The sequence below is a fragment of the Psammomys obesus genome, unplaced genomic scaffold (genome assembly GCF_907164565.1).
Source record: "Psammomys obesus unplaced genomic scaffold, mPsaObe1.curated_primary_1811, whole genome shotgun sequence".
NCBI classification, from domain to species: Eukaryota; Metazoa; Chordata; class Mammalia; order Rodentia; family Muridae; genus Psammomys; species Psammomys obesus.
The window spans coordinates 7,388,056-7,412,661 of record NW_026596256.1 but is presented as its reverse complement, the minus strand read 5'-3'; the positions used below and the strand labels follow the sequence as shown (position 1 = coordinate 7,412,661).

Below are 24,606 nucleotides of genomic sequence, written 5' to 3'. Positions count from 1 at the left end.
TACTTACTAGGAGCCATTTGTAATATGGCTATAATATTTTCACCCTATAAAAATAAACAAATATAGGACTGGCTATGAAACTGAGTGTTAGAGTACTAGCTTACTACATGCAAGACCCTCAGTTGAATCCCAGTTCGAAGAAAAAGAATTAATTAGCAGCAGATAAAATGTTTGTGCCTTTTCACCTAATAGTACTGATCTTGGGACTCCAGCGTAACGAATAAGTATAAGAAAAGCTATGTAAATGCACAACAGTAAGGGGCTTGATTAGTAAATTGTGATACTTAGAAATTTTAAACAGCATAGGAATTTTGTTACAGTATTGTGCTGGATAGTTTATTTCAACTTGAAACAAGCTGCTGTCATCTGACAGCATTTAAAAAAATGCTTCCATAAGATCTGATTTTAGGCAGGCCTGTAAGGCGTTTTGTTTTGTTTTGTTTTGCTTTGTCTTGTTTTGTTTGAGACAGGGTTTCTCTGTGTAGCCTCGACTGTCCTGGAACTCACTCTGTATACCAGGATGGCCTCCAACTCAGAGATTTGTCTTCTTCTGTTTCCCAGGCTCTGTGATTTAAGGTATGTGCCACTACTGTCTGGCATAAGGCATTTTCTTAATTATGGTGGATGGTGTAGGGCCCAGCCCATTGTGGGTGGTGCCATTCCTGGGAAGGTGGTCCTGGGTTCTGTAAGAAAGCAAGCTTAGCAGACCATAAGTAGCAAGCCAGTAAGCAGCACCCCTCCATGGCCTTTGCATCAGCTCTGTCCTCCAGGTTCCTGTCTTGCATGAGTACCTGTCCTGACTTCCTATGATGATAAATTGTGATGTAGAAGTGTAAGCCAAACCTTTTCCTCCCCAACTTGCTTTAGTAATATTGTTTATTACAACAATGGTGTGATCCACCTAAAAAAACGAGTAAATGAATAAGTAAATAAATAAATCAATTAAATAATGAGAGAGCTGAATGGGGATTATGATTTGTATTTAAGACTTCCTCTGTTTCATTGACACACTCACCTGTTCCTAGTGTAAGATCTCAAAAGGCAGGACAAGGCCTGACTTAGTGATCTGACATCATCCATAAGGTTGATGGTGATGGCCAAGTCACATTTTTTTCTTTCCTTCAGGTTGAAATGATTTTCTTGCCATTTAAAAATGTGACACAGTAAAGCAGAGACCACACCAACAAGAAAGTTAGGTTTGTTGCCGAGGTTAACATTTTTAGCCTTGTAAATCTTCATACATTTTTGTCTTCTGGGAACAAACTTTGCTCCGATCACAGTGCACATGGGAAGATCAAGGTGCACTGGTTTAAAAAGATGTGTTCAAGTGAGCGTGTGTCTGTGTAAGAGGCCCAAGGTTGACATCAAGAATCATTCTCAAATGCTCTTTATCTTACTCATTGAGATAGGTTCTATCAATTGAACCCGAGTTTGGTTGCCATTTTGTAGCTGGTATAGCTAGTTTGTTTTTTCTGGGAGTTCCCTGTTTCTACCCTCCAACTGCTGGAACTGCAGGCAGGGCACCATGCCCACCCATCATTTACATAAATTCTGGGCATCAGAACTGTGTAGTTCTGACACTTGGCAGCGTTGAGACATCCCTTCAACCCCCAGGCCTTATTAAAAAAAAAAAAATTGCCTCAAAATTATTTTTTCAAAAGGAGAGCTCTTTGTGCATCTAAATGGGATTAAGACAAGCAACTAATCAACAAAAAAGTTTACCCTCCTTCCCAAAAAAATTGGCACAAAGCAAAACATACTTGAAAAACACAGCTGTAGTTGCTCTCATCACTTACTAGCCTCAGTGTCAGCCTGCTTCTGTAATGTTAGTGAGCTGAGCTTTCTTTCTATCCTTTGGCAGGGGATCTTTTTTAGGGGATGGAGACTTTGGGGGCAGCATTTTCCTGGTTAGCTTTAATTTCTACCCAGCACAGCCTAGAGTTACCTGAGAGGAAAGGCACAACTGAGAAACTGCCTAGATTAGATTGGCTGGTGGGTCCCCCGTCTATGGAGGACTGTCTGGATTGTTAATTGAGATAAGAGTCCATCACCTTCTGGTGGGGGAACTTGACTGCAGGCTTGGAGGCGCCTCTGAGAGCTCATGTCCAATGCACAGGCAGGAAGCGGAGCTTGCCCTGGGGAAGGTGAAAGCCTTTTGAAACCTTAAGCCCACCCTAAGTGACACACCTCCTTCACCAAAGCCACACCTCCTAATGGGGCCAAGTATGTACATGCTGGAGACTCATGGGGACAAGCCATCACGTTCTACCCACTGAGCCCTCGTAGTCTTGTGGCTATATCATAATGCAAAATATGATCACCCCAACTTCAGAAGTCTCTAGTTTTTATTAGTCTCAACACTTTCAAAGTCCCAAGTTTCCCCGTCAACTCAAAAAAGCAAACTGATTAGTTTCCGCACATTGTTGCACGGGCTATACAATAACACTCCAAAAGGGAAGAAAGAAGGTTTAATGAGGAAATATGGGACCAAAGTAAGACTGAAACTCAGCAGGGCAAACTTTAAATCACATCCATTGTCAAAGGCATTAGATGTCTCCTCCCCTCCAGCTTTGCTGACTTCATCACACCTCTGTCTTGGACTGGTTCCATCTCTGTCCACAGCACTCTTTGGTAGATGTCTTCTAGCTCAAGTACCCCTAACATCTGGGTGTCTCCACCACAACTCAGGCTTCATTTTCACAGCTTCAGACAGCATCCTCTCAGGTCCTCCCTGCAGGGATTTCCCTGTCACAGGCCTGGCCTCGGTGGGTCTCTTTAACCATGGAGGAAGATTCCAAGGAAACCCCTTTACTCATGTATTATTTATGACTCCAAGGGTAGAAGTGACTCTCAAGGCAGAAGCATGTGGTCTGTGCTGCAAGGTTTGTTGTCTGCTTGTGATAAAGCCTGCCCCCCTTGAACCACATTTGCAGTAGCCTTGATTTTTTTTTTCCTTTTATTCAATACATAGAAAGAAGATTCCTTAGGCCTTTTCCTCTCACAAATTAGAGTCTTATGTGTGGGTTCCCCCCCCCCCCCCGTGGGCACCCTCTCTCCCTTTAGTCCATGTCAAACCATCCACTTTTTCAGCACAGTCATCTTTGTCTCTAACATTGAATTTCCTGGTCTCTTGTTTTCTCTTCAAACTTTACATTTTGTAGTTCTTTTTGTTCCTCTTGATCTTTCATTGTAGATCTGCATAAGAATGATTACTGATAATAACACATCAAAATTAATAGTAAGCTATCTTGAAATCTCCTTGTCAAAAAATGTAATCCATTGCTTTTCAATTTAGTCTCAGGCAAAGTCTTAGGGCAGAGGTGGAAGGCAGCCATATTCTTTGCCAAAATATCACTGGAATGGCCTCTGGCTCAGCTGCCGTTGAAATTCTTGCTTTCCCCTGAAGACTTTTGAGCTGGGCCTCCACAGTCCACATAGCTCTCACCATACTGTCTTCTGATTATGTTTAGCTTATAGAAGCTTATAGCTTATGTTTTTCTAGTCCAAAGTCCCAAAGTCTTCCACATTCCCCATAAAGGTCAGGTCTGTCACAGGATAAGCTGATTTCCTGGCACCAATTTTTATATTAGTTACTTCTCTACTGCTGTGATTGAACACCATGAGCAGGGCAAATTTTAGAAGGAAGGGTTTATTTGGGCCTTCTAGTTCCAGAGGGACAGGAGTTCATCACCATCATGGTTGGGAGCATGGTCGCAGGCAGGCAAGCATGGAACATCAGCTGAACGCTCACACAGCAGTCCACACCTAGGAAGCAGTGCGCTGGAGATAGTAGGATGCTTTTGTACCTTTCAGTCACCAACTGGCGACCCAGCATTTGAGATTTATGGATGCATCTCATCAAAACTACATGCCCTGTGTTTTATCACAGGAACAGATGAAATGAGGACAGGTGTAGAATAGTAGAGTCATAGTTCCCAGTTTGGGGAGAAGGAATATCTTTGAGCCTTTTTGGTTCTCTGTTTCGACCTGTATGCTACTTAACTGGCATTATGTATGAGGAGTTTTCATGAAGCCCAATAAGATAGCTACCATTCATTTGACAGCTATATATGTATCAGTCGCTACGTTAAAAGCTTGGCCCACCTTCATGATTTAATTTCAAGGTAACTTTCTGTGTGGTGGATACTTTTGTCTTGCTAATAATGGTAGCAACGTTTTACTGATGGTTTTCTATTGGACGGGCTTTGCTTCAAGTTGTCTGTATATTATGGTCATTGTAGAGCAAACGAAGTGCTGGGAATGACTAAGCTGTTTTCCCAAGTTTGTGTAGCTCGTAAGTGTAGGAGGTAGAGCAGGAACACAAACTGGCTACCGATTTTGAACCACTGTTCACCAGTCCATTCTGTAGGTGAAGAAACTGAGAAATGCAGAGAAGCTGAGGCACTGGCAGAGCTGACTATGAACCACAAGGTCATAGACACAGCTAGTAAGTGGCTGAGCTCTTGGTCAAGCAGGATCCGTTCTACCCAGCAGTCCCCGTCACTGCCTATCATGCAGTGTAGCTTCAGAGTCTAAGATTTTTTAGGTCTCCTGCCCTTTGTTGTTAAAACAACTCATAAAACATAACGAGGGAATCTGTTGGAGTCAGGGCTCTGTATGTTGAAGTCTACAGTTTCCTGGGTCTCAGCAGTACATAATATGTTTCACTTGCTTAAATCCCTGTACCCACTCCCATATCCTTCATCTCCACATCTATTGTTTTTTCCTTCCTGAAATTAGACAGTTACAGCGAACTGGCTCTTTTTAGAAGTTAATCAGTGCCCTAATGTGGCAGTAGGCCCTTAGAAGTATCGGGCTAATTCTCCAGCAGAGAATGATCCAGAACGAAAAATGAATTCCTGAAGCTGTGCTCTGTTATTACTGGCAGGTCCCAATAGCTTTCAGACTTTAGAATAGACTTTGGAATGTCTCTTAGGTCACTTACCATCTCACATGCAGTGCACAGGCTCTAACTCTAGTTTCAGAGGACCCAGTGCCTTCTGCTAACCTCTGTGGGCACCTGCCACTCACCAGGGTGCACATTATACATGCAGGCAAAATGCTCATACGTACAAAATAAGGTAGAGTAGTAAATAAACCATAATGACACATTCCTAGTGTCTTAGTTAAGGTTTCTAGTACTGTGAAGAGACACCATGATTACAGCAACTCTTATAAAAGAAAACACTTAATTGGGACTGGCTAATAGGCTCAGAGGTTTATTCCATTATTATTGTGGTGGGAAGCATGGAGGCACAGAGGCCGACATGGTGCTGGAGGAGGAGCTGAGAATTCTATATGCATATCAGCAGGCAGCAGGAAGAGAGAAGGACACTGTGTCTGGCTTGAGCATTTGAAACCTCAAAGCCCACCACTAGTGACAAACTTCTTTCAGCAAAGCCACAGATACTCCAATAAGGCCACACCTCCCAATAGTGCCAAACCCTATGATCCTATGGGGTCAGGCCCATTCAAACCACCACTCCTAGTCAAGCATAATGCCACACAACTGTAGTCCCAACTATTCTAGATGCCAAGGCAGGAGGAAGCCAAGTTGGTAATATATGTATAGGCTTCATACTGAGTTTGAAGCCAGCTTAAGAAACTTGAAAAAAAAGAGCAATAGTTTCTCTGAATTAATTTGCAAACTCGTCATGAGCCTACTGTTAGAAACAGAATCAACATTTGTGTCTTTCTACAGAGCCAGATTTATTGAACGGTAAGTTCACAAGGTGCAGCCATTTTGTTAGAAATAATTTGCTTAATATTGCTACTTTCTTTAACAACCTCGGCTGAGACAGAACAGATTCTTTTATTCTAATATTAATTAATAACATTAACTTTCTGATCATACATTAAACATCGCAGAGCAAACCTATCATCCACCCATCCATCCATCCATCCATCCATACGTGTGAAGGTTTCAGTAGCAATTAGCAGAGTTCAAGGTAAGTTCATACAAAGAAAGCCCTCATATCATACACAAAATATAAAAATAATAAATTCCCAAAAGTGGAAGTTCATTTTAAAGCTGGACTTGGTGGCTCATGCCTACAATCCTGGCACCTGTGAAGCTGAAGCCGGGGAATTGCTATTGGTCCGAGACAGTCTGTAGTAAATAAATGAGACCTGGCCTTAAACAAACAAACAAACAAACAAACAAGCAAACATCTAAAAGAGGGTGGGAAGAAAGAAATAATTTTAACTAGTAAGTCTCAAAAAATGATCAGCAAATAATTCTGAAGTCTTCTGGCTTGGGAGTAATTACAATGGAAGTTCAGTTAAATAACAGGAAAATTGAGTGAGAGAGTGCACGATCTTCTAGGTGCCAGTCAGTGAATTCTGAGGGCTTTGTGTGCACTACAGCACTGTTGAAAAGCTTGTAGCGTGCACTATGCTAAGAAAGCCAGCAGCTAGTAGTGCATGGGATCGGTAGTTGCTTTTCTTAGTCTCCTGGACTGTGCCATGGGGCTCTGGTGGCCTTACAGGGAGATGAACTGTAGGGATCAATGGTGGCTTGTGGTGTCTGGTGAAGTCGGCACTGATCAGTGGTATGTTCTACATATATTTTGGTTGTGTGTTTTCTGTGGATGGCATCCGACTGATAAAGTGGTTGCTCCATGTCTGGGGAGAGAGTAGAGGAATCAGTGGTTTGGGTTTTCAGTGTGGCATGTCCTAGTGACACTAGTGGAAAGTGGCTTGCTAAAATAGAAAGTAAGATTGAACAGCTGGGCGGATGGCTTGGTGCTTGGTTCCCACCAGTTGTCTCAAAGGGATGGAGGAAGAACCACCCAGAGTGTTTCCTAGCAGCTGTGACTTCAAACTAAGCAAAGTTTTGTTTTGAAAGCACCCTAAGAATAGATGTAGGCTCCTGGTTTTAGAGTAAAGAGGAAGATTAAAAATTTGCTGGATGCAAATAGCTCAGATCACCTTTTTAAAACACAGGTTTGGCTTCAAGCTATCAAGGTGTTTATATACACGTTTATATATTTGTCCATGCACATACATACACATTTATGCATGCAGATGCCACTCTCTCATGTTCTTCCTATCTGTTCCTCTGTCTAACCTGTGCTGGTTCTTCTTTGGGGGGGGAGAGCTGGTATTGGGGTGCTTTGGAACCTGAGCATAGCATGGTGCTTTCATTTGCCCAGGGATTCTCTTTGTTGGTGGTTGTTGGTTTTTTGCTTTGCTTTGCTTTGTAACCTTCCCTGGCCTAGAACTCGCTATGTATACCAAATTGGCCTCAAACTCACAGTCTTCTCCCCACCTCTGCCTCCAAGGGCTGTGTGTGCCACCGTGGCCAGCATACCCAGGGCTGCTTTAAAGATCTAGCTTGTGGTTTTAAAATTCCGGTTAGTTTGGTGTGAAAATAATGATGTAATCTCTGAAACTTTGTGAGTGCTTAGATAGCAATGCCGAATAGAATTGTCATACTTGGGGTAAGTAGCACACACAGCATATTTTGGAATTTAATCCTTGGAGTTCTCCTACGTAGTTCATCCCAGCCTCATACTCACCACACTCAGCTTCTTGATTGCTGGTGTTAACAGAAATGTCTATAAAAAGGTATTTTGTAGGATATTAGTGAGTAAGTGTAAAGAAAATCACACTAGAATAAATTAAGAGGTTCTTGGTGCTAAGCTAATTTAAAACGAAAGCCTTTTATATATGTAAAGACTCTATACATTTTAAGGGTAACTGTACCTTTCAGTGACTTCTAAACTGTGTGAAGAGAACCTGTATAGGTTCAGAATTTGTTTCTTCAGTCTCATAGAAAAACATACTTGAAGCTACTCTGTCCCATGACTATGCGACAGCCTCACTGTTACCTGAGAGTCTATTGGTTCAGTGAAGTGCTTGAATCAGGCCGTTCCCCATGACCAAGTGAAGTATTGAATATTCTCCTCATGGCCTACTTGTTCTCCTTCTCTGTCAGTTTCTCCCTTCCTTCTTCCTTCCATTCCTTCTTCTCTCTCTCCCTCCCTTCCTCCCTCCCTCCCTTCATCCCTTCTTTCCTCATTCCCTCGTTCCCGTTTTCCCCCTTCTTTTCTCCCTCCTTGTCTTTCTTTTTAAAATGGTTGTAGTTTTAAAGGGAAATATCCAGGCTAAAGCTCAATTTCTTGGCTTAACAAAATTTATTGTTCTGGGGACATTTTGGAACAAAGAAGGTACATGTGACTTATTTAAAAGTCACATGAATTCAGGGTTTTTTCATTTTCTTCATCTCATGTCAGTGTAAATGATAAGAGTTCTACTGCACATTAGGCATCATGTGTTAAAATGAATGTTTACACATATTCTATCCATGGGTTTGCATTAGTATTTCTTATATGTGCGAGTAGCATACACAAACCTTTTTTAAGAAAGAGTCATGTGGAATGACTTGAAATTCTTACCCAATAAAATCAGTCTTTCTCTCTCTCATCCCTTTCTTTCTTTCTTTTTTTATGTGTGATATATGTTTGTATGGTGCTTTCATGTGACTGTGGATCTGTGCAATAGTGGGCACATATACTAATGCCAGAGGAAAATGTCGGGTATCTTCCTCTCTTGTTCCTATTGACCTAAGACAGGGCCACTTACTGAACAAGAACCTAACCCATTTGGCTAGGCTGGCTATTTAAAAGGCTCGTGGTATCTGTTTGTCTTCCCCCTATATGTTATAGGCATATAGACCCATTTCTGACTTTTCAGCTAGAGACTGAAACTCAGGTCCTCCTAACATTTCACAGCAAGTGTTCTTACTCAACGACCATTTCCTCACCCCCAAAAAGTTTCTTCCAATAAAACTATTGTTTCTTCTTTTCTTTTTTTCTCTTGAGACAGGGTTTCTCTTGTAGCCTTGGCTGTCCTGGACCTCACTCTGTAGACCAGGTTGGCCTCAAACTCAAGAGACCTGCCTGCCTCCTGAGTGGTGGGATTAAAGGTAAACTTTTATTTTAACATTAATCATAAAACATACTTTGCATAAATAAATGTTAAATGTTATAAAAGAGAAAAGTAGTTTAGAAAAATTGGAACTTTATTGTTTTTTTTTTTTTTAATTATGTAGGAAAGATTTTAATAAAAGTGTTGAGCTGGGTGGTCGCACACACCTTTACTCCCAGCACTTGGGAGGCAGAGGCAGGTGGATCTCTGTGAGTTTGAGGTCAGCTTGGACTATACAGCTAGTTCCAGGATAGCCAAGGCTACACAGAGAGCCTTGTCTCGGGGAGAAAAAAAAAATGTTATGTTTTAGTTAAGTAACTGTAATTATGGTCAATTACAAAGTCTGATAGCTTAATTTGAATGAACATATCAATTCTATTTGAACATTTTTCTAAGTAATTAATAGGTAATCAAATCATTAATACATTAGGGCAAGTTAGCCTGAAGGATTATTGTTGGAGAATGGTTTCTGAAGTAACACATCTTGCCTTTCCAAGAGACACACAGCATTCCCTGACAGCTCAGAAGAGGCTGAGGCCGAATTAGAAATCACAAGCCAGACTTTGCATCATGGCAAAATCTTAAAACACAAAACAAAATTCAGCCAACCAACCAACCAGCCAACCAACCAACCAAACCAACCAACCAAAAAACCAAAATAAAAATGAATTTAACTCCATTTTGTGGCTCAGGCTTCTAACCTCCTCGCTTTCTGTCTCTGTGTCTATAAACTTGTCTCCAGAGTTGTTTTTTTTTTTTTTTAAATAAATTCTGTCTTTCTTTTAATCCAGGGCATTGGGTTCTGTTTTGTTTTGTTCTGAGTTTTCAAGTAGTATTTTAAAATTTGTATGCGTTCCTTCTCCATTTTTCCTAATATATGAACTTAGGATCCCCAAGTTATACTTGGGGATAACTTATTCTGTTATCACAGCAGTCTCTTATGATAATGATCAGTATTAGCTCGATTATAAACTGTCACCTTTGCAGATAGAGATATCCCAAGTGAATGGAGCTTTGAAACAATCCCAGAGTAATGCTGGTGTGTTGTGGGAGTAGGAGGGCTGAGCTATAGGAAGTGTTCCAGCCCAGGGTCATAGTGGGGTCGACACTGACAACCCACACCCTCTTTTTCTTTCTGCTAAAAGAACCAAACTAAGCCTACCAACCTCCTTGGGTTCACAAGGCCAGGGGTTTGCATGCAAAAGGCCCTAGGCCTGCTTAGGAGAGTAGGTTGACTCTCTTATCTGTAGCATCACCTTTTCCCATGTTAGTTTCTGGGTCTTAAAAATGGAGCTTATTAAGCCTGTTATATGGATCAAATTAATTTCTTAGACTTTAAAGTAATATGATCATAAGACATTACTACCATGATGATTGTGAATGACTGAAATATGAGTCAATATTATTTTGTCTATTATTTTTAGTATCAGTACTAGTTCATTCATTCATTTTGCAAATGGTTATTGTATGGCTGTTGTATGTAGGACATAGTGCATTTTCAGGGCCCGTGGTGTGTGGTACAGTTACTGGCTCAGTCAACCTGTTCACTGAATTGAACAGGAATGAACTGATAGTGATGTAGTTTGTTTGAGATGGTATTGGTTAATGCTCTAGTTTTTATGTTCTTGGTAGAAATAAAGAAAATTCTTCCTGAATGAGTTTTGTGAGTATTTGTTGAAAAGGATGTTTTGGGTATGAATTATATTCCTTTGATACCTTTGAAAAACATTTCTTTTGAAAGACTGAGTCTCATGTAGCCAAAGATAGCCCTGCCTCCGCCTCTCAGTTGCTGAGATGACAGGCATGTGCCACCATATCTGCTGATAAAAGTAAAATGATCTCTTGGGCTACACTTATTAAACCTGTCCACCCATTCACTACTCATACATTCATTGCTTTATTCATTTATTCCAGTAGTAGTTTTTAATGCCTGCTGTATGTCAGGCCTTCTGTACTCCCAGTCTATGCTTGGAACTGCTCGGAAATTGAGAGCTTTCACAGAGTCTCCTTCAGTTTCAGGCCCCTGGGAGGCAGAGGAAGAAGCTCTGGGCTTTAAAGCCAGCCTGGACTATGCAATGGTATCCTGTCTCATAAAACCAAAGGGGGAAGAGGTTCATGGAAAGGAAAAGCCCAAATGTATAGAAAATACCATTTCCTTTAGATGCTGTGGCGTGTATCCTTACACAGAGTCCCTCTCAAGGCAGTGGAAATTGTGTGAGGAATGTGAGGGCCGGATGTGCCTCATGGCAGGATGAGAAGGGACCCGGTAGCCAGGCGTGGGACTAAATTTAAACTGTTATTTGCAGTGAGTATATAATTAACATGGAATTAAGGGTGAGAAGTAAGCAATCAGAGTAGCTTTCTTCCTTTAATAAAAGAAAAGAGAAAAATTAGATGAGAAAAGAGGAAAACAGGAAAAAATTAGATGGGAAAACAGTGAAACATGCCTATATTCTCCTTCATAAGGTCAATAGAAGAAGGAGCTGGAGAGTTTTTGTTTTTTTGTTTTTGCTTAAGAGTGCTTGCTGTGCCAGGGGCATAGTGGTGCACACCTTTAATCCCAGCCAGTGGACAGAGGCAGGTGGATCTCTGTGAGTCCCAGGCCAGCCTGGTCTACGGAGGACAGCCAAGGCAGCACAGAAAAACCCTGTCTTGAAAAACAAAACAGAACAAAGTACATGCTGCTCTTCTTCGGCTCTTTCGGAGGACCTGAGTTCAGGCTTCAGCACCCACATTAAGCAGCCCACAGTCATCTGTAAGGCTATTCCCAGGGCATCCAGTGCCCCTTTCTGGTAGGCACCAGGTATATGCTTGGTGGTGTACAGACTTACCTACAGGCAAGATACCGATACACATAAACAAATTCAAAATTAAGGATATTTTTAGTTCTAATTTTCCTAGATAAAGTATGTGCTCCTCTTTGTTGGATCAGGCAGATTGACAGTAATAGCAGCCCCCCAGCTGACAGGCTCAAGGATGACAGGTGCTGGACATGACATGATGCCAGATTGTCCTGAGAAGTGAAGACAGTGCATAAAATGGTAGTCCCCACCCCATCTCTCTAAGCAGAGAGCTGCGCTTGTATCGGCTGACATCTCCTTCAGACTTCCCATCTCACTCAAGCAGTTGCCATAGGCAGCTGCAAGATATTGCTTATAGAATTTGCCTGATTCTGTTAATCCCTTCTTTGTGCTAGTCTTCTCCCCCTTGTGACTCTGATTCCATGTATCTTTAGGCTGCTGCTGTGGGAAGTGTTACAGTGTTGCGTTTCCAGCCGCTGGTTAAAGGACCAGCTGGACCGCTAAAGGGTACTCTCTGTGGAAAGATTTTTTTTTTAACTAACTAATTAATTAATTTTAGATTTTAAATGGGTTGGTGTTTTGCACTCACGTATGTCTATGAACTATGTGTGTGCAGTTCCAGAGGCCAGAAGAGGGTGCCTGATCCCCCGGGACTGGAGTTATGGATGGTTGCGAACCATCATGGAGGTGATGGGGGTCCGACCTGGGTCCCCTGCAAGAGCGGTCAGCTCTCTTAACTACTCAGCCGTCTCTCCAGCCCCAAGATTTGATTTGTTTTTAGTTGGATGCGTATGTGGGCATGAGTGCAGGTGCCTACGGGGGGGGGGGGGGGGGGGGGGGGGACGGGGACTCAGATCTTCCTAAGGCTGGAGTTCCAGGTAGTTGGGAACCATCACATGTGGGTGTTGGGAAGCGAACTCAGATAGTCTGCAATGACAGTGTGATCTTTAAACTGCTAAGCCATTTCTCTAGCCCCATAGCTATAAAACTATTCTTGTGAGGTTGTGATTAGATAGCATACATTCAGATGTACAAAACACAGCATCATTTTTTTTTTTAAAGTGGAAGTAGATGCTGTGGAGGGGAGGAAGGAAAGAGTAGTTTTTTCCAAGTTAGAAAAATAATGCTTTAATGAAGAAAATTCAAAGAAATCTGAAGCCTGCTTCCTCCTCATTCATATGTATCCTATTATCCAAAATGGGATTATGTGTTTTCAGCAATATATCATGGACATCCTTCCATTAAAAAATATATAGATCTGTGTCATTTATAATAGCTATTCAGGTTTTCATGGCCTGAGCTGTACCATAATTTATTTACCCATTGCACCAGCATACATTTAAGATAGAAATAAAACTGCAATGTCTATTTTTTTAGATACATTTTTTTCATACTTTTTGTATGCACAACACCACCAATGCCAGATTCTCCTGCATACCACTAGGCTATCCTATAATTTAACTCAATTCTGAGGGCGTGGAGCCCAGTGATAGGTCACTTGCTTAGCATGCATGAAGAGGCCTTGTATTTCATCCCTAGCATCACAAACTCCTAAGCAAACATCGAGCCCCAAGACTCCCTCTCTCTCCAGATGCTGATGGAAAATGCTAGGCTTTTCCTTGTGCTTCTCACCAGCTGTCAATCATGGCTCTTGTGGGCCCCTCCTGGGGTTTGACTATTTTGCTTTGGTTTCTGTTGCTGTGATAAAACTTACTATGTCAGCCAGCCTGGATAGCAGTGCTTTTCAAGATATGTGTGGGCAAGAACTTTGCCAAGCAGGCCTCCTGCTGCACAGGTCTTAGCCTTAGGAATCAGGAGATTGGCCTCTGTGAGAGTAAAAAGTTTCTCTTTAGCAAAAGAAACTGTCAGCAGGGCAAACAGCCCATGGGGTGGGACGAAAAATAAATACCATCTATATGCCTCAGATAGTGGGCTAATATTCACAGTTTACAAAGAATTGCAAAATTTAAACACATATCAGTCAACAGATGTGCTAATGAATGACTTTTGAGACAAGGTCTCTCTAGGCGTAGCGCTGGTTGTTTTGGAACTTAACATGTAGACCAGGCTGGCATCAAACTCACAGAGATGACTTTGCCTTTGCTAGGATTAAAGGCACACATCACCACACCCAGCTTGGACTGATGAAATGAATAGACAGTTGAAGAAATTCAAGTGGATGATAAATATGTAAAATTATACAACATTACTGGCATCAAGGAAATGTAGGTTAAAGCGACTTTGAGATACCAGTTTACCTTACTCAAAAATCTGACAAGGGGTAGAGAGATGACCCAGTGGTTAAGAGCAAGTTTTGCTCTTGCAGAGGACCTGGGTTCTGTTTCCAATCCAGCCAACAATCCAGTCAATCCAGATGCCCATCAACAGGTGTTTATAGGTAGGGAAAAATGAGATCATGAAATTTTCGGGATAACAGAAATATCTGGAAAATAATTCAGTTAGGTGATGTGACCCAAATTTAGAATGACAGAAATCATGTTTTCTTTCATATTCGGATCCTAGCCGATAATGTATGCATGTGTATGTTAATGTGTAAGTGTTGGGCAAAAGACACGTGGAAAATGAGAGAGGAAAAAAGACTGGTAAGGAGGAGATTTATGGGGAGGAGCAAGGTTCAGATCTAAGGTAGCTGGGGTAGAGGAGAGAATCCCCAAAATGTACTTTGTTGGAAATTGCCATAATGATATTTAACATCTAATATGCTAATTTAAAAATTTAAAAGAATATCTTTGTTTCAGTCAGTTATTAGCCACCCTGACTATATAAAATCTATAGGTTTTTAAGTAAATTAATGACCACTACTATTCTCTTCCATTTCTTGGTTAATCTAGGGTATCTTCTCTCTCTCCCTCTTTTCCTTCCTCCCTTTTTGGATTCTTTTTGCATTGTATTAGTTAGATCTCTTTAGGTAGACATTATAGATAGATTTTCATAAAGGAAAGGATGAGAAATACTTTCATAAAGGAAAGTATTTGTAGGATGGAGTTTATGCCTGGGATGGTGTATTGTTTCTGTAACATGTTTAAATACTCAGAACAGCACCACATGTTAGATGTTCTTATGCCCTGTTGGAGGAAACCAAGGCTTGGAGATGTTATGTGAAATGATATTAGTCAGCAACAGAAGCAGAGTTCAGTGTTTTTGTTTTGCTGCTTTCCACCAAAGATGTCAAGGCATGTGTTATAAAACGCTGCGAACTGAATTGAAATCATGAAGCATATGTTTGCCTGGCACTCATGAAGCCCTGGGTTTGGCCTTTGGCACTGCTGAAGGACAGAAAACCTCACGATACACTTCAACTTGCTTTCAAGATCCTCAGTGCCATGATCCCTGCCTCAGAAGTCTAGCACTGCCCTTTCAGTACCTTGAAATTTGTCTTTGACCCTCTTTTAGTTACTTCATACAAAATGGGCTTGTGCTTGTGAAAAGCACTTTGAGTCTGTCTTCAGACTCTGGGGTTCAGGCCAGCCCTCTTGTTGTTGATTCATGTTGTCTTGCGCCTTGAAAACATTAACAGAAAGTGGGTCAGACAGCCAGAGCTTGTCTGAATTAGAGGAGGAAAGAAACCAAAGCTAGCACAAAAGGGCTCAGATCTCCCCACGTGAGTAGACGAGGAACTTACTAACAAAAAAGAAATTGGGGTTTTAAAATCATTATTGGTGCAGATTTGAGTCCAGAGGACAGATGCTTTCAAGGCTCCCGTGCCTCTGAACAGCTCATTGTACGTGGATAGTGCAGGAAAGGGAAGTAGTTTGTTAAGGGGGAGGGTACAAATGAGGGAGAGACATGTCTCCACTATGGCCTGCTTCTTGGAGGCCAGAAAGGGAGAGAAGGGCCAGGGACCTTCTGTGAAGTCATTAGTACACTAGCGGACTCCTGATTCTCATAATATAATTTGAACTTTTCAGAGCATGCTCCGTTGGTTGAGTGAAGCACAGGTAGGCTAGGGGCTGCCAATCTTTCAGATGTTGTCTTTCCTATTTTAATCTCCAGAACATTAATTCTTCATTAGTTCCTATTCTCCTGCCCAGAAATAGCTTTGCCCTCATTTTCTGGCCAACTGACATTTATTTCATTTGGGACAGTTTGAAGGGAGAGAAAGAAGGATAGCTGTAGCCCAACTCAGAGACATTTGATATTTGAGTGCTTTGGGAGCAACCAAGCATTGGGTCAATGAATGTCCCACTTAAGAACAACTGGAAAAACAGCACAGAGAAACATGTGTCAGACACAGAGCCTGGAAAAACAATTTTCAAGGTATTTAAGCATTTATCATAGTTAAGTGGCTTTAAAACAAAATTGAGCTGCTTTCCAGATGTCAGATTTAGGCAGTGTGGTTGATATATCTAACAAGAAGCTATTGGGACAGAATGTCAGGCTATGGACAATTTAAAATGAAAAAACAATAGCTTTTCGCCATCTATGATCTCTTATTTTCACTTCTATCACATCTCCACCCTTGGTTTACCAATCTTTTGAGGGCCCACACACTGTAGGCAATTATCATCTAGATATTTAAGTGGTACGAACTCAATATTCCATGCTTAACAAATCTCAGCATATATATTTGGCGGGTGTGGAATAGCTTCATCTGAAGCCAGGCCATAGAAGTCGCACATATTCTAACCCTGGGAATATCTGGTTGCATTGGTCTTGCTGAATGATAATATACTGTGCATGAAGCCTTTTAGACTGTGCATTGAAAGGATTTTTGGAAGTAATTTTCATTCTACGTATGCAAACATTTATTTTGAGATGGAGCACAGAGCTCAATGCTGTGTGTGTTTTACCTCCAACCCCCAAACTGGTTCTACAGTTGCATTCCTACAGAAGACACAGCACCACTATAAATGTTCATTGCATGACAAAAGGGATGAAAACAGCCCATTTTTCTATAGATAATGGACCTCATCTTTTCTCCACTTGTCATTTTCATTCCATGTTTTTGTCTTTGAGGAAATATAGAATACAAATACCAAATACATATTTTGTACTTGTCATCTAGGAACAAGAAAATAGAAAATAAACTTCTGCATTCTGGTTGAGTCCCAACAGTAGACCCCAACAGTGCTGCTTTGTGCACTTTTCTTGAGACATTTTTTCTTTCTCTGTGTAGCCTTTACTGTCTGGGACTCCTTTTGTAGAACAGGCTGGCCTAGAACTCACAGAGACCTGCCTGCCTTTGCCTCCTCGAGTGCTGGGATTACAGGCATGTGGTACAATGCCCATTGCCTTGTGTATCTTTTAATAGCGTTATTAATCCCAACATGAGAAAAGAAGGAAAATGCTGGGTGTTTATAATGAAGTTGTTTATGTGGCCAAGCTTCTTCCGTGGGCTTCTTGGCTTGAGTCAAACAGACAAAAATATGCAAGCCTTTCCTTCTTGTCCTCTTAGGGATTAAGAAAAAGGAGGTCAAGCAAGAATTTGTCTCTACTTTCAGAGGCAAAGTCAGATTTGCTTGTCTTGGATGGTATTGGGGATCTAGAGCAGGTGACGGTCTGTCTCTACACTATGGCTGAACCCCTTCCCCTCCAAACACGGGTCCATGAGTCATGCTGCTGGGCTGGATTGATGAGCCATTTCCTAAAGTGGTTTTGTTTGAGAATGGTACATTCATAGTGTTTCTTTCTTTCCTGTTCCTGAGCACAAAACACTGGTAAATAAACCCTGTGAGGAACCACAGATATTATGAACTTGGCTCTCACTGTTTTCCTGCACTGATAGCCACTTTGACTCACTTCTGCCTTGCCTGAGTAGGTTTAGGGGAAATGACTAGAAGAAAAGTCAAAGTGGAGCTCAGTAGGAAAGATTTGAGGTGGACAGATCACCCCAGCTGGCCCTAGTGCAAGGCCTGTTCACACTGCCATCTTAAACAAGTGGCTTCCTGGCAATGCTGGGATGGAAGACAAAGATGAGAGCCATGCATGGTAGTTAAAAATACAGTCCCTTTCGTTCACTTAGAATTCCAGAAAATAGAACTCTGAAATTTTTTGGAGTGAAAAGTAAATAGTAAAGACTGGAAGTGTGTACCAGTAGTAATTAGCAGAAGATTGCTATGTCACATTTTACTAGAAGATTTAAAAAAAAAAATCCCTCTATTGGGATTGGGGATTTAGCTTGGTGGGAGAGCTCTTGCCTAGCAAACACAGGCCCTGGGTTAGGTCCTCAATTCTGAAGACAAACAAACAAAAAAACTCCTTATCTGCCTATGAGCTGGCACTCCTGTGCCGTATACTGTAGGGACCTCTGCATATGAGCTGCTGCAGTGAAAATCGGGCTGGAAACTTTGAACCACAAATTCCTTGTGGTTTTAGAACGTAAGCACTCTCATATTTCTGTTGTGTGAATAGTCACCTTTATTGTATGCCATGAGGTGTTTTTTTTTTTTTTTTAGCTTTGGGATTTGAATGTTGACTGTTTTGATAGGATATGTCAGGCGTGCACATTTGCAGTCCAACTCTTGTCTCCGTGTATCTTGTGTTCTAGGTTAGGAAGGATGGTGTCATAGAGGATTTGGCAGATTGGAAGAAGAATTATAACCAGTTATAGTTAATGAAAGCTGCTCCGGGACATAGTAGCAACTGGAGGGAGAGCAAGAAGAATGAACTGAGAGAGGAGATTGACCGCTTTAGGGACAGAGTAAAACATATGCGGTGCATCTGTTCACCCTGTGGGATAGTGGTGCTTTATTCCTGTTTGGGAGTGTGTTTCACCCCAAAAGCAAGCTCCCTATCAGTGAAGTAGCTAATGCAGTAAGCAGAGGGTAGGCTTCTGATCTTGTTATTATAAAGGATTGAGTCAGTTCAGTGGTTTAGACATGAGCTGTGAGCTGAGCACCCATGGTACTGGTGGCTTCTGCTATGGGCTTCCACTGTCATCTATTTCTACGGCATTCTGGTTTTTGATGGCATCAGAGGAAAAGTGTGTGCTCAGTCCTGGGAAAATTAATAAAATGATCATGGCTGCTACCTTTTTTCATATGGTTTGAGACCTAAATGCCATAGGCCACAAAACACAATAAAACAAAAGATAGTACTCAAGAAATGCCAGAACTGATTAAAAGATATGGAATGATCTTCTGTTTCCTAAATCTCGAAATTTTAGTAAGAATGCTTTTCTAAACAGTTGAATTAGATTAGAATATGGGTTGCAGATTTGTGTTGTAATAAGGAAGAGTCTTCGAACGTTAAGTCTTGAACAAGCCTTCCTATCTGCTACAGGGTTAAAAAACTGGCATACAATTTGTTGTCTGCTTATTATGGGTCAACTATACTTGGCAAACCCTATCTGAGAATTTATCAGCTTCATTCAAATCTGTTTCAGTTTTTACTGAGTTTAATTGTATCAGTCTACCAAAAGCAGCTTGCTTGCAAAGGTTTAGTGTTTAATGTTATTGCTTTTGTTTGTTTTGAGACAGGGTCTCACCATGTAGCTGTGGTTGGCCTGGCACTCCCTTTGTAGACCAGGCTGGCCTTCAGGAGCTGGAATTATGTCTCTAGGCCTGGTGGTAATTGCCTTTAATACATACGTTTGTTATAGTATTAAGAAGGTGGTGAACTGGTCCAGTGAATCAAATTTATCTGTATTTAAATTGGGTTTATAATGTCATGGGGATTATAAGATTTTTTTTAATGCCTTTTGTGTGCCATACAGCTTGTTCCATGGTCATTAGAAAAGCTTACCTTTCATTGTAAGAGAAATAAGACTGCTCCCCAAAATAAGAGGGAGTCAAGGAAGAGTTTGTTAAAGGGGAACTTCATCAAAATAAGATTATGATTGACTTTTGATCCTAAGTTTGCCTTTCAATACCCATCTCATTGGTACAGTTCTTTTTATGTACCTTATCAGGTTGTGGTGGGTAGAGGTAGGAGGGAAGGCCCTTTAAGTCCTGCTGATGTGGAAGCTCTGGTTCTGACTATAATGTGAAACTCTGATATGTTAAAGAGAGAGGGGCAAAGGGATAGGATGGTAAAGAGACAAGAGCACTTGTAATCATTCCCACTTTTATATCTTATAGTTGCTTCCAGCAATACAAATCCTACTATACATTATTTCTCTGTGGTTTCCTTCCATGAAGTAAGTAAGTGTACTTGGTCAAAGATCAGCAGGTAAACTCTTCCAAAAATCCCAGAGCATTTGCTGAGCAGTGAGAAACTGGTAGCTTTTATTTTTACAGTAGGGTTTTTATCTTGGCATTAAATGGGCCTGTTATTAATCAAGGTTGTATATTTATAAAATGCTTTTCATTTTTATATCTGTCCAGTACATTGTGGGTCATGCATCATAGACGTATAGTCTGAGGTTGCTCAGTAAATGTTGTCAGCTTTGAGCTTGAAGCAGGAGCTGCCTGCCTTTCACTAAGTAAGTGAACTTAGGAGTCCTGGTCATGAAATCATAAAACCTGTAAGTGACTTCGATAGTCTGGGATGCTTAGAACAGGCCTGTTTTACTTGCATACACTTTTACTTAGCATATTTGCTATAGAGGTTTTATTTGTTTGTTTTGTATTTCCCCTTTGGCTATGGATGCCAAGGCTTAGGTGGGTTAAATGACTTACCCAGTTAGGTGACACAGGGTCTGTGCTAGTATTGAAGTTCAGGTTTCCAGGTTGGTTGTGATTTCCAGGCTGTGACCCTTTCGGCTTGTAAAGAGTCTGCTAATAGGTTACAGTGGCGGTAGTGTCTCTGAAGAGGCCTGCCTGGATGAGAATGGCTTTGGAGACGTATTTCCAAGGGTGTCTTGGATTTATTTTGCACTTGAGATAGAGACCAAGTGGAGTAGAACATGAACTGTCCAAGGGAGAGGATAGAAGAAGGAGAGGAGAAGGAAAGGAAAGGCCACAGGACTGAGGAGGAATACATGGCCTTGCCTCATCTGGAAGAAAAGTACTAAAGGCCAGAGCAGAACCTGGGAAGAGAAAACCAGAGATCATGAGAGCCCCCCAGGCTGATGGGTGGGGACAGACTTGTAAGTAAGTAGTGACTTGAGGGTAAGAGTGCTTCCTCTCTTTATTATAGTTAATCTTTACCTCACAGAATTTATCTCACAATTAAAATGGTTTTGTGTCAATTGCAGGGGAACAAAGATTTGACACATCAGTTTTCCAGTAGCCGTCCTTTCCAGTCAAGAATCTTCTCAGAGGCATGGCTGTTGGCAAACCCCAGGTCCTTGGAGCTGTTGCTCACTGGTGGCAAGCCAGTTCTGGAGCAAACTTCTACTGGGGTCTGAAGTCTAGTACTGGTCTGGCCATCCAAGGAAAGGAGAAGGGTAGCTCCTTCATATTTATCTTGGGAGCCTTTCCTACCACAGCCTGCTCCAGGCCCTTCATGGGAAACCTTTGTGGAGATTTTGTTTTAGGTCTACGGAAAGGTTTTTGGTTGTGGAGTTTTTCTTCCTCTTAGGAACTGCTGCTCTTTGTAAACAGCATGGGGCCAAGTAACTCCATTTACCCTGTTTTTTCTTTTTGGACTGCATGAAAATAAGTGGGAAGTGTAATTGTTTATTTTCATTTATATTTATTTACTGTCTGATTTTGTTTGTTTGAGACCAGGATTCTCTTTGGCTTTGGCTGACCTTGAATTTAGAGAAATCAGCCTGACTGGAGTGTTGAGATCAAAGGTGTGAACCACCACACCAGCTCCAAGACCAAATTCTTTGCCCATGCTATAAAGATTTCTAAATTTCCATAATCATCCCTACTTTTTATATCTTTATGTTCTTTATGTGCTTAAAAGAACTTACAGTCTTTTGGGAAAGAGGCATGACTATTCTCCAGACGAAGAGGGAGTGAGGAAAGAGCATAGAGGGGACCTTCATCAAAGGGTTAAGATAACTAAGTATGACTTTTAAATTTTCTGCAGTTTATCAGCAGCAGCTAGTGTCAGGTAACCTACATATTTGTGCATTAATTTCCTTTGTTCCTTTTTTATTTTGTGCCTTCATGAGTATTTCAGCCTTAGCTGGTTATGGAAATAATCCACAGTCACTGTTAAAAACCTGCCAAGCATAAAACCATAGATAGGAAAAACACAACAAAACAAAACAAGCAATCAGAAAAAAACTCCACCAGTGACCCCATTATTTGGCTACATGGTTAGCTTCCCCCCCTTTTTTTTTTTACTGTTTTATTTTTATTTTTATGTACTTTTTGTTTATTATAATTTATTCACTTTGTATCCCAGCTGTAGCCCTTTTGTTCACTTTTTATATCAGAAAATAAAGTAGCATGTATTTATAGAATATTTAAAACATAGAAAAATTGACTATAAGAATGAATAGATGTTAATGTTGATGTGAATTTCCACAAGAGATTATACTTTTTAAATAGAAGGTCTTTTCTTAAAGTAGACCCAGCAAGTGAATAAAGCCAGGAAGGAGGCGGGAGCAGTAGGGAAGTGGGATTAATCTAGTTAAACGCTCAGTCTTGGCAAACCTCATGGTCACACTGAGAAACAGGAGACAGGAAGTGACTCAGTTGTATTAATAGAGGGAGCTAAGATGAGCCAGTGGGATGAAGAAGTGAATGGCATCTTTTAAGTTTGGGAACGGGTGAGGGTAGCCAAAGCTGAAAGCTCTAAATCACTTAAATAATAGGAGAAATTAGTTTTCAAATCTTGAACACTGTAATTAGCCTTGTGACCAATACAGTCTCTCCGGATTTTGCGTTTAGGCTAGGAGACATCACATAAACCTTTTGACATTGGGACAAGATATGGTTTACAAATGTGTCTCCACTCAAGAGTGATACCATGCCTTTAATCTCAGCACTCATAGGCAGGTGAATCTTTGTGAATTTGAGGCCAGCCTTATCTACAAAGAGAGTTCCAGGACAGCCAAGACTGTTACACAAAGAAATCCTGTCGGTCTCAACTGCCCCCTGCCTCTAACACACACCCGAAAAGAGTTTTTGTAAATAATTTTCGTTGCTGTGTGAGAATTTGAGAAGAAATTCCTAACACTCCTCTTTTATTGAGTCTTGGAGAAGACATTGAATGACACAATTAACTGCTCTTTTAAAAGGTGATGGCTGGTTGTAGATTTGGAAGGGTGGGCTACAGAGGGTACCAAATACTTGTGCAAGTTTCAGGACCTCAGCCTTAGGGTAAGTCTTTTATCTTTCAGGTCAGACCTGTCAGGCTGAGGCAATAGTGTCCACATAGAAGGCTCTCTGTGGAATGGAATGGAGGCTGGAAAGCCTTGTTGATACCCTGTGGCAAATTAGGCTTAGCAAACACTTCACATACTAGCTTTGTGCGTGGGACCTTCTATGTCCTGCTACATTCGAAAGCCACCACTTGTTTGTTTAGAAGTGGGGATAGCGAGGTTCAGTATTTGGGAATGTAGCACTCCAGCTGCCATGATAATCCTTCAACTTTAACCCTGTATGTCTGATGACAGCAGTGACCTATCTCTATTAACATGCCCAGTATGTTGGTATATCTCACTGTCTGGGGTAGACTGGTGTTCTTTTGATGGTTCTCAGATAGTGTCAGTATTCATGATGCTGGCATCTTGGAACAGTTCACAGAGAAGACAGAGAAGGATGTATGGTACCAGAACAAGAAATATTTATTTAGGACAAGCCTACCTTGGAAATGTGTGTGTGTGTGTGTGTGTGTGTGTGTGTGTGTGTGTGAGAGAGAGAGAGAGAGAGAGAGAGAGAGAGAGAGAGAGAGAGAAAGAGAAAGGTGGGGCGGGGTGGGGTACATTTGTTGCATGAGAGCATGCTGTAGTTAGAGGACCACCTCAGGTATTTTAAGTTTTAGACTGTTTTATTTTGTTTGTTGTTTGCTGCTGAGCAGGACAATTTAGCCACATTCCAGGGATTCTCCTGTCTCCATCCTTTCTCCATCTTCCCTCTGGAGCACTGTGATTATAAAAGACATATGCTACTATGCCCATCTTTGCATGGGTTCTGGAGCTTTGAGGAACTCATGTGTCTGTGCTGAGTGTTTTTACCCACCAAGCCATCTCCCCAGCCTGGAAACAAGATTTTGATAGGATTAGCCCTGTGAGAACAATCATAGTTTCTTAGCTCTAATTACTTTGCTAAAGGGAACTTATTTCATGTTGACATTTAGTTCAGTTATGTCAGTTATTTAGTTAATTTCTGTCAGTTACTTCCTTACTCTGAAAACTTGTAACAAAGAACCCAAGGGCTGAGTTTCCTCATGTTCAAAGGCTGACTTGATTTTATTCAAGTTTTAAAACAGCATTAAGCTGTCAAACTGAAGACATAACATGGCCTTTTTTTTTCTTTCTTTTTTTTTTAATGATTAGGGAAATAATTCTTATCCCTTTAATTTAGTCTTTTGCTTTTTATAACTTTTAAAAATTATCCTAGTTTACTGCTGACATTTTTTTAAAGATTTAATTATTTATTATGTATATACTGTTCTGCCTGCATGTATGCCTGCACATCAGAAGAGGGCACCAGATCTCATTACAGATGGTTGTGAGCCACCACGTGGTTGCTGGGAATTGAAATCAGGACCTCTAGTAAGAGCAACCAGTGCTCTTAACCTCTGAGCCATCTCTCCAGCTGACTTTTGAAGATTGAGATGGGTGCTGCATTTGACATGCAATAATCAAACTTAACCCTGCTCCTAACCCTCCCTGTCAAACGCAGCACAGAGCTACACTTGCACTCAGCCCTTGGTTTATTGTTTATTTATTTTTAAAAATGACATTCAGTTTGAAGCTCTTAAAAGAACATCTATGTCTTCACTCTAGGCAATGGAAGGATTCTTAATGCTAACACATCCTGGTCTTGGAAGAAACATTTAACTGGGAGGGAAAAGAAAGAAAGAAAGAAAGAAAGAAAGAAAGAAAGAAAGAAAGAAAGAAAGAAAG

At 41.1% G+C, this 24,606-nt stretch overlaps 1 protein-coding gene across 1 annotated transcript in view; it reads left to right on the top strand.

The window, feature by feature from the left end:
* The window catches only part of Wwtr1 (WW domain containing transcription regulator 1), a 124,971-nt gene that overhangs the window by 48,216 nt on the left and 52,149 nt on the right, over positions 1 to 24,606 (top strand). The window lies entirely within an intron of this gene.